Source organism: Solanum tuberosum, unplaced genomic scaffold (assembly GCF_000226075.1).
Source record: "Solanum tuberosum cultivar DM 1-3 516 R44 unplaced genomic scaffold, SolTub_3.0 scf00223, whole genome shotgun sequence".
NCBI classification, from domain to species: domain Eukaryota; kingdom Viridiplantae; phylum Streptophyta; class Magnoliopsida; order Solanales; family Solanaceae; genus Solanum; species Solanum tuberosum.
This window is the reverse complement of record NW_006239146.1, coordinates 576,132-586,188: the sequence shown is the minus strand read 5'-3', so window position 1 is coordinate 586,188 and position 10,057 is coordinate 576,132. Positions and strand designations below refer to the sequence as shown.

At 32.9% G+C, this 10,057-nt stretch overlaps 1 long non-coding RNA gene across 1 annotated transcript; it reads left to right on the top strand.

Annotated features, from left to right (window-relative positions):
- The first annotated feature begins 8,146 nt into the window (after positions 1-8,146).
- On the top strand, positions 8,147-9,433 carry LOC102589253 (uncharacterized). The gene is made up of 2 exons (XR_001474570.1): positions 8,147-8,248; positions 9,285-9,433. It is a non-coding gene; the product is annotated as an uncharacterized lncRNA (long non-coding RNA).
- Positions 9,434-10,057: the final 624 nt, after the last annotated feature.

The window sequence follows — 10,057 nt, the reverse complement described above, 5'->3', positions numbered from 1 at the left end:
TTCTTGAAAAGACTCTAAGAACTTCCTAGACTTGGCTCTTAACTTTCCTTGAATTTGAAGTTATGGATTCAAGGTTGTAAATCATGTTTCTAGATGATTTCTAGATGTTTAGAAGTTATTTAGAGTAGTTAGAATCAATATGAAGTGTTAATACACTTTAGAAAGGCTTTAACAGACTGAATGACAAAAACTGGGTGAAAAACGATGATCCGGGCGTATCCGAGGCGCGCCGCGCCAGGCGCCAACTTTCTGGGGCTCACTTTGGGCGCACTGCAGGCGCACCGCCCCGCCTCCTGGCGCGACGCGCCTGGCCCTCCCCAGGTGCGTCTGATGAGTTTTTCAACTAGTTTTCTGATCCTAATCGTTTTAAATCGATTCCTTTTTCTCAATATTTTCTTAGATTCAGATACTCAACACATGTACACTAGAATCTAATTCGAAAAAGCTTTTAACATCGCTAAAACGTCTCAAGAAAACCCATCAATCACATGTAAGTTGAAGAATGAAAACAATTCAAGAACATCAAATTCTAACTCTTTTAGGATGAAAATCGTTGAATTAAATATGACTGGTGCGTGGGTGAATGGACCCAATGCTATGTGATCTCACATACCTTGTAGGGATCACCCCCGACGAAATCCACAAGCTAATCTTGCCGAATCTTGAACGAATCTTGACGTTCTTCTCCTTTCTCCTCTTTTCTCCTCTTTTCTCCTTTCTCTAAGCCCTAGCGTGAAATTCACTTTTTTAAAACTGACTAAAATCTGACTTTACCCCAGTTAAACTCCTAAAAATGATTTAATTAAGTTGGGTAAGGAAAAGACCAAACCACCCTTCCAAAATCCGGATTGGACTTTCCATATTCGGACAGCCCAACTTCCGAAGGCATAACTTACTCATATGAACTCGGAATCGCGCAAACTTGGCGGCGTTGGAAAGATCGTTCGAAGATCTTTCCAACCATATCTCGAAGTACGCTTAACTCATTTTGAGATAGGAGTTATGGCCGTTTGAAGTTGACCAAAACTCAACTTTTCTTAACTTAAACAAATTTCCAGATTTCCATTATTTCCAAAAATGACTATTTCCAATTATTAGCTTCTTCCTAGTTACATCAAATTGCGAGATGTTACAAATAGTAATAATAATAAACTTTAATGGGAGTGTTTTCTTTCGTAACCTTCACCTTGTCTTATTATTTTTATAATTTAAGCCCTACTCTCATTATTTCTTTGCAAAATAATAAAATTAATATTTTTATAATTTTTGTATAAGGTCAAAGTTATAATAATAATAATAATATAAAAAGAACTTTAATGGGAGCTGAAACAAAATTATTTTGCGTTTACTCCTCCAAAAAAATCTCACCTTATTACATTGTTAAATATTAACCTGAAGACTTATATTCCCCAAATTCATATTTTTCATTTACATGGAAACATCGAAAAGCCCTCTCCTATATAAATCCCTCAATTCACATTCTACACCCACTTGAAAAAAACATTAAAAAGGTTTGCCTTCTATCCCTCAAATTCACAGATGATTTAGATAGATCAACAAGAAATTGACAGCATCCCTTTTCTATTTTAAATCGGTATTCTAATGCTTGATTTTCAACTCAAATGCACAATCAACTTGCTTGTCAGCACATTCATCGGCAGAAGCCAAAATTTTGGGCAAAACAAGATAAAAAAATCGAGCACGCTACTTCATGTATGGTATCATTCATGTCTTTTTCTTCTGTTTCTTTAGGTGTGTGTTTGATATTTCTATTTTTGGGTAGTATGTTTAAATTTTTTGTGTGTCGCATAATTTTTTCTCTTGTTAAAAAATTAGTTGGGTTCTTCTTTACTATAGGATAAAAAAATAATAAATTGGTGTGTGTAATTTATTCTGGGCGGGGTCGTTGAGCTATGATTTTCTCTCTAATTTTAACTAAAATAATTAGTATCTATTGAATTTTAGTTTAACAGGAGTTGGTATTTGATGGTTATTATTACAAAAGTACTTAGTTTAGAAGAATATACTGCAAGTACAGTATATGCTTCTTTATTTTATTGGACGGATTTTGATGCATATCATTTCTATGGTAGTATTGGATTGATATGCAACAAGAAATATTCTCAAGGTCAACTAAAAATAATAATCACATTATTTTAAGATTTAATTTGCCTTTACTAGATTATATAACTTATTTGTTAAAGCTAAAATTATGCTTGTATCTAGAAAAATAACCCTTTTATTAGCTGATTTTTATGAATTTAATAAAGATAACTTTTTTAGTTAAGTTACACTTTTCTATATTCATTGAGTTTGGGTAGTAGAATATAATATCAAGTATTTCTAAATTAGTAGTATTTAAATCAATCGCTCAATAGTATTTTTCACTTTAATATCTAATAATTTAAGTAATTAATAAAAACTTTTTTTAGCTTAAGAAACTGTTGAATTATAAAGGCAAGTCAAGAGGCTTCGAAGAGTACAAATTCTAAATTGTAAGACAAAATGACAAACTTGTGACAAGAATCTCAAATTTTTACTAGCAAATGTTAGGGAAAGATCTTCAAACAAAAAACAAGTAGCTACCAAAATTAAACAAATCTTGTTGTAATTCCTTAGTTGTTAATTGCTTCTATTTTCTTCCACATTAAATCTCTTTTCCACGTATTAAACCTTCCACATTGTAGCACTTGTATCTTGAAAACTTTGTAATCTAATAGAATTTCTTACATGTTACATATATTTCTCAGCATTTATCATGATGTTGCAAATATGAGTTTGTGCAGACCTATGAGATAAATTATCCTCCATTGTTCTTCTTTTTTTGTGAATAAAAATAGCATATACAATTGTAAGAGACAAGACATTGAATCCTTTCTATTAAAGACTTCATACTTTTATTGGTCTTGGAGATTTATTTATATGTCAAACCAAGGAAGTGGACTCAAAATGAATTATCTATTTGAGCGGGATAGTTTGAGATAGAGTTATTGAATTTTGGGAATGACTATTCTTCTTGCAAGTTATTTTGTTGTGACCAATTCACAAACACTTGCTATACCTTCCTAACTTCCATTTCTTACTCAATTTGGTAACATCTATGATTACACCATGTGCTTCATTTGATGTAGAGTATTTTTTTTCTCTTTTTTTTTCATCAATTGCTTTTCTTTTTAAGACTTTAAGTTTATTAGGTTATTTTCTTCTGTTTCCGGATAGTTTACCTTTTTTTGGCTCATAATTAGGACGTTCAACATGAAGTAGTTCCGTACGATTCCACAATCATGTTCATCCATTGGAATAACGATTGCCGCATAAAATCTCATTTGAGTAGCCTTCTTATAACAATCATTATCAAATTTTCTGGATTCTCTCTTACATGGGAATATGCAACTTACTGCAAGTGAGCATGAGATTTCTATAAGGTCCCATACCATGAAAAATTAGGTCCATCCATTCAATTCAACACTTAATTGTTCACCATTCATAAGTATTTGAAATAATAATTGTCCAACCCTAGTATGAATTCATGTAGCTACCTCTACTTTCTTTTCTTCAATCATACTTTTTGCATGATGGGTCAGCGAGGAAATGGGAACAACGGCTTAAGCCATTAGGTGTAGGCCCTTTCTAGAGGTGGAATCTTTTAGTTCTTCCTATTTGACCCAAAACTGATCGAAATCTTCCTTGTAAACTAAGGCTAAGACACGCTTGATAGCAAGAAGCTAGTTCTTTCAGGTCATTAACTATAACTTGCACGAGGTATCACAGTGGGGTCTGTCTTCTGTCTGGTTCTTGGGTCCGGTCGAGCATCTTTGAAATTACATCAATGCCTCTCGTCTAACTCGAGTTGCCCCGCTCCTTTGGCAATTAAAGTAGCAGCCCTTGAACCTAAAACGACTTTTATGAGCTGTCTTAGTAGTGACCGACTTTATTTTATTAGTTGTATGATTAGTGGCTTAGCTATTAGCTGTCTAAAAGTTACGGTAAAGAAAATCCTTTTTTTTAAAAAATAAACCACTAATCCGCCTTAGGTACTCTTTCAAGTCCATGTATGGTGGAGGGAATAGAGGGACCTGTAGGAGTTTTCGTATCTCAAGTGAGTTCAGTTCCCCGAGGATGAACAAGCAAGATTACAAGGCTACTTCCGAAAGTATCTACTTGTTACGGAATCTCAGGTGTCAAAGTGTTGATTTCATATAGTAAAAGAAAGGGGGACCTGCTATATCCGAAACTATGTATAGGTTGGGTTTTCTCGGCTTTGATGCTTAACTTTTTATTATTAAAAGGGGAGGGTTTAATAAAGGAGATGAATGCCACTTGACTATAAAGAGAGGAGGTCTTTAGAAGAATTTCCACATATATAGGGCAAAGACTCAGATTAGAGATTATATAGAAGCACCCCAACCCCCTTCTTGTTCCTTCATTCGAGTAGGTCCGCTCGCCTATCTCACCCCCTTCCTTCAGCTAGGTGATCCTTCGCCTTTTGGATCGTCTTCTGCCCAATGCGGTACCCCCCATTTTATTGGTTCCAGAACCTATAAAAGGAGATGGTTGTGGCGCGAAGTACTCTTGTGCACCTACGTCATTCGGCTCGCGCATAAAATGTGGGACTCATAGTCTTCCAGGCCTGCTCTGGGGGGCTTCTAATACCGATATGAGTAGCGTGCGTGTCCGGATATGTTCTCGCAGGGCCGAAAGGAGCCCACACCAAGTTAAATAGAGCAAAGGGGTTCCTGTCAAGTCGGTCCGCTAACGCTTTATCTTCTTATTTATAAGATAATCAACAACTCGTTGGGCCTCAACACATTTCTTGTCTTACCTCCCATGATTAAGGCAAGAATGAGTGAGGTTGCCTTTCTGATTGGACAACCATCTCATGTGCCAAAGTAAAATGGTTATCCTTCCTTCTTCGCTCCTTCTTTTTATACATATGCGGCGGAGGGTTACTAGAGAAAGGGGGACAACTCCTTTTTCCTTTTCCTTGCTCCTTTTGATTAGCTAGTTTCCAAGAGGGAGAAGGTCATATGGAAATCTCAAGCATACTTCTAATCGGTTATTTGGCCTGATTGAGCAACTATGAACAATTGTCGCCTACATAATCTACCTCCCAGACCAAGGGAAGAAGGTATCAGATCGCATTTTAGTGTACTTTTTACTAGGTGATAAATGAGTGGATTAAATTAGATTTGGATGGATTGAGTATGAATTGAGTTAAAATGGATTGGACCACAATCCACCCAATAAAATATGGGTAAATATGAATTTGATCAAATATGGTTTGGATAAAATGATTGTAACCCACTCTAATTTTCTAAAGTAAAAAATATATTAAATCAAAGCTAAATTGTTAATACCTCAATCCCTACTACCTCACTCCACCCCACCTTTATATTATTATTTTTTAAAAAATATTTTTTCATACAAAAAATATTTTTTTTTTCTTTACTTGTACCCCCACCTCCCACTCACCCCACCCAAAAAAATAAAATCAAAAAAAATAAAAAAATAAATTTGCCCACCTTATCCCCACTCCACCCCACAGGGACACCCCACACCCACACCCCTCCCACTATAAAAATATTTTACATAAAAAATTGGGACGCATTTTTCTTTTCAGCTAAATCCTAAAAGAATGACATATCCCTTTTATTTTTACAATTATTTAATGACAATATCAACATTTTATCCATGTTTGGTCCTACTTATTTGCTAAAAAGAGTCCACAAAAGTCTGCTCTTCTATTTAAAAATTCACTATTTTAATTAAGGTAGTTTTGTTTCCTAATTATCCTAAAATAAGGTCGCAAGTGGGACAAGGAACTACATAAAGCCGAAGATGGTAAATGGGGTGAGCCATGTGGAGAAGGAGGAAGTAGATGGGGGAGTTGTTGATTTGTATGAACATCTTTTGAAAGAGGAAGCAAGGTGGATTAGCCTAATTTGAGGGGATTAGGGTTCAACCAATTTGGAGGGGAGAAGTGTAAGTTTCTAGAAAGGACAATCAAGGAGGTGGAGTGTTCCACAAGTGACAAAGCTTCGGGACTCAATGGTTTATCTTTTGTTTTTTTATCAACATTGATGGAATACAGTTAAAACTGAGTGATGTGTACTATTGTTGAGTTTCATGAAAGAGGTGAATTAGAGAACAGTAAGAATGTTTCATTCATTGTCATTGTTGATACCAACTTTTGGCTTGATATTTTCAAAGTTAATATTTTAAAATATTTTATTTGTTAAATAGTTCAAAATGCAAGTTTTTCAATTTTTATGTGATTTATCAATAATTTTCCTTGTTTGTGAAAATGCTAAGATTTTTATTTGTTAATTTTGTACATTATTGATTTTAGCACAATCCATTAATTACATTCGTTACATTTGTTTATATTTATTTAAATATTTTTAGCAGAATTTAGAAATATATTGAAACACATATAAGAATTGCATACAAATATATATTTTTTATTAACCAATGGTTTTGAGCACACATTTTTGAGCCCATAGTATTGTACAAAAGTGGTTTTTAAAATTTCATATTTAAGTCCTTACTTTGTCCAAAAATAAAGGTGGTGGTGGATAGTTACAATTTTCCTAGATTGAAAAAATCCCTAAAAAAGCTTTCCTCCCTCATTTTCAATTTTTCCAGTAGCCGCCACCACACCACCTGAAACTGTAACACTTAACTTTTCCCTTCCATTTCCGCCACCGAATCACCAAATCTCCTCCAGCCCACCTTACTTCCTCCACACTCTTCTTCTCCGGAAAAACCAGAACCAAACCCCAACCATTCCAGTTAAAAAACAACAGCCAACAACAACGATGCCATCTTCATGAAGCTTTAGGACCCGATGACCGCCAGTCCTTTCCCTTTATCCCTTTTTGATATTTTGTTTGTTTTTTGCAGGTTATCAGTGAGCTCAAAGCTCCATCAAACAACGAGCTCAAAGCTCTAAACTCCATCTCCGGCGTGGCTCCAACTCTGTTGAACAAAAATCGAAGCGCCGTGGTGACTCTAACTCTGGTGGACGACAACCAGCCGTCGTGAAGATAAATCCAGTGAGACTCCGACAGTGAGGCAAATCTCTTCTCCTTTTTATTTTTTGTACAAATCAATTTATATTTTACAAGTCGTTGTTACTCTATTTTTGTTGTTATTATTCGACTTTTGATTTCTTCTCCAGTGAAGTTTTCTCCATTGTTATTTTAAGCATTTTGTTTTTGATCTAAACTAATTTCGAATGTTACTCGTTCACGGTTATGTTGAATTGTGTCAATATGTTTGTTGATTTATTTTTTTGTTTTTATTATCCTAGTTAAATCTTTTGTTTGCTGCTATGTTCAATGTTTTTACCGTCCTTTTGTTTTAAAAAAATCATTTCTAGTATTTTCTTTTTGGTTTTTCTTGATTATGCTAAGGTACTGTTGGTATTGTTTCCTTTGGTCGAGTCTTTCTTTTTATGATTATGGTTTAATGTTTTTATTCTCAAATAGTTTATTTATTGTTTTGATTCTATAAGTGGCTCACTAATTATTGATCGTTGTAGTTGCCATTATATTTTTTCTTAAAATAGTCTTGGTTATTGCTATTGTAATTTATATTAAATATAGATGGTTAAAGTTGGCCAATAAAAAAAATCTCTCTGTCGATTTTTGAGGCCTCTCCATTTTAAAAAACGGAAAATTTAGTTTAAGTTCATTTACTTTGTATGTTAAAATTGGCCGATGATGAAATTATTGTCGATTTTCAAGGCCTCCTATGTATATAAGACGGATTTTTATATTAAGTTATTATTTATTTCATTTATTTTGATTCATATTAATCCAGTACTAACACTTTTACTAAGTGTGTTTTTGGGTACCCAAATTTGGTTTCCAAGGAAGCTATTTGAATGAAGTTTGAATAATACTTTTTGATTCATTATTATGTATATTATTAACGATAGATAAACATTAGGTCGTTTCTTATATTAATATTTTACTTTATTATTTGTGTATATTAAATATTTATTATATTTGTATATTATTTTATCTTCTCCTCAATTTGAAAAAATGAGTGGACCTACATTTGTTGATTTTGAAGAATGCTTAATACCTTTCCTTTGAGATCACTTGAACTCATATCTAGAATCTATTGATTTCATAGATATTTTCAACTCAAATGCACAATCAACTTGCTTGTCAGCACATTCATCGGAAGAAGACAAAATTTTGGGCTAATCAAGATCAAGAAATCGAGCATGTTACTTCATGTATGGTACCATTCATGTATTTTTCTTCTGTTTCTTTAGGGGTGTGTTTGATATTTCTATTTTTGGGTAGTATATTTAATTTTTTTGTGTTTTGCATAATTTTCTCTCTTGTTAAAAAATTAGTTGGGTTCTTCTTTGCTATAGGATATAAAATAATAAATTGGTGTGTGTAATTTATTCTGGGCAGGGTCGTTGAGCTATGATTTTCTCTCTAATTTTAACTAAACTATTTAGTGTCTATTGAATTTTAGTTTAGCAGGATTTGGTATTTGATGGTTATTATTACAAAAGTACTTGTTTTAGAAGAATATACTGCAAGTACAGTATATGCTTCTTATTTTTTGTGGACGGATTTTGATGCATATCATTTCTATGGTAGTATTGGGTTGATATGCAACAAGAAAATATACTCAAGGCCAACTAAAAATAATAATCACATTATTTTAAGACTTAATTTACCTTTACTAGATTATATAACTTATTTGTTAAAGGTAAAATTATGCTTGTATCTAGAAAAATAACCCTTTTATTAGCTGATTTTTATGAATTTAATAAAGATAACTTTTTTAGTTAAGTAACACTTTTCTATATTCATTGAGTTTGGGTAGTAGAATATAATATCAAGTATTTTATAAATCAATAGTATTTAAATCAATCGCTCAATAGTATTTTTCGCTTTAATATCTAATAATTTAAGTAATTAATAAAACTTTTTTAGCTTAAGAAACCGTTGAATTATAAAGGCTAGTCAAGAGGCTTCGAAGAGTACAAATTCTAAATTGTAAAAAAATAATGATAAACTTGTGACAAGAATCTCAAATTTTTACTAGCAAATGTTAGGGTAAGATTTTCAAACAAAAAACAAGTAGCTACTAAAATTAAACAAATCTTGTTGTAATTCCTTAGTTGTTAATTGCTTCTATTTTCTTCCACATTAAATCTCTTTTCCATGTATTAAACCTTCCCATTGTAGCACTTGTATCTTGAAAACTTTGTAATCTAATACAATATCTTACATGTTACATATATTTCTCAGCATTTATCATGATGTTGCAAACATGAGCTTGTGCAGACCTATGAGATAAATTATCCTCCATTGTTCTTCTTGGTTGTGAATAAAAATAACATATACAATTGTAAGAGACAAGACATTGAATCCTTTCTATTAAAGACTTCATACTTTTATTGGTCTTGGAGATTTATTTATATGTCAAACCAAGGAAGTGGACTCAAAATGAATTATCTATTTGAGCGGGATAGTTTGAGATAGAGTTATTGAATTTTGGGAATGACTATTCTTCTTGCAAGTTATTTTGTTGTGACCAATTTGCAAACACTTGATATACCTTCTTAACTTCCATTTCTTACTCAATTTGGTAACATCTATGATTACACCATGTGTTTCATTTGATGCAGAGTATTTTTTTTCACTTTTTTTTTCATCAATTGCTTTTCTTTTTAAGACTTTAAGTTTATTAGGTTATTTTCTTCTGTTTCTTGATAGTTTACCTCTTTTTGGCTCATAGTTAGGACATTCAACATGAAGTAGTTTTGTACAATTCCACATATCAGGTTCATCCATTAGAATAACGATTGACGCATAAAATCTCATATGAGTAGCCTTCTTATAACAATCGTTCTCAAATTTTCTGGATTCTCTCTTACATGGGAATATGCAGCTTACTGCAAGTGAGCATGGGATTTCTATAAGGTCCCATACCGTGTAAAATTAGGTTCATGCATTCAATTCAACACTTAATTGTTCACCATTCATAATTTGTATTTGAAATAATAATTGTCCAACCCTAG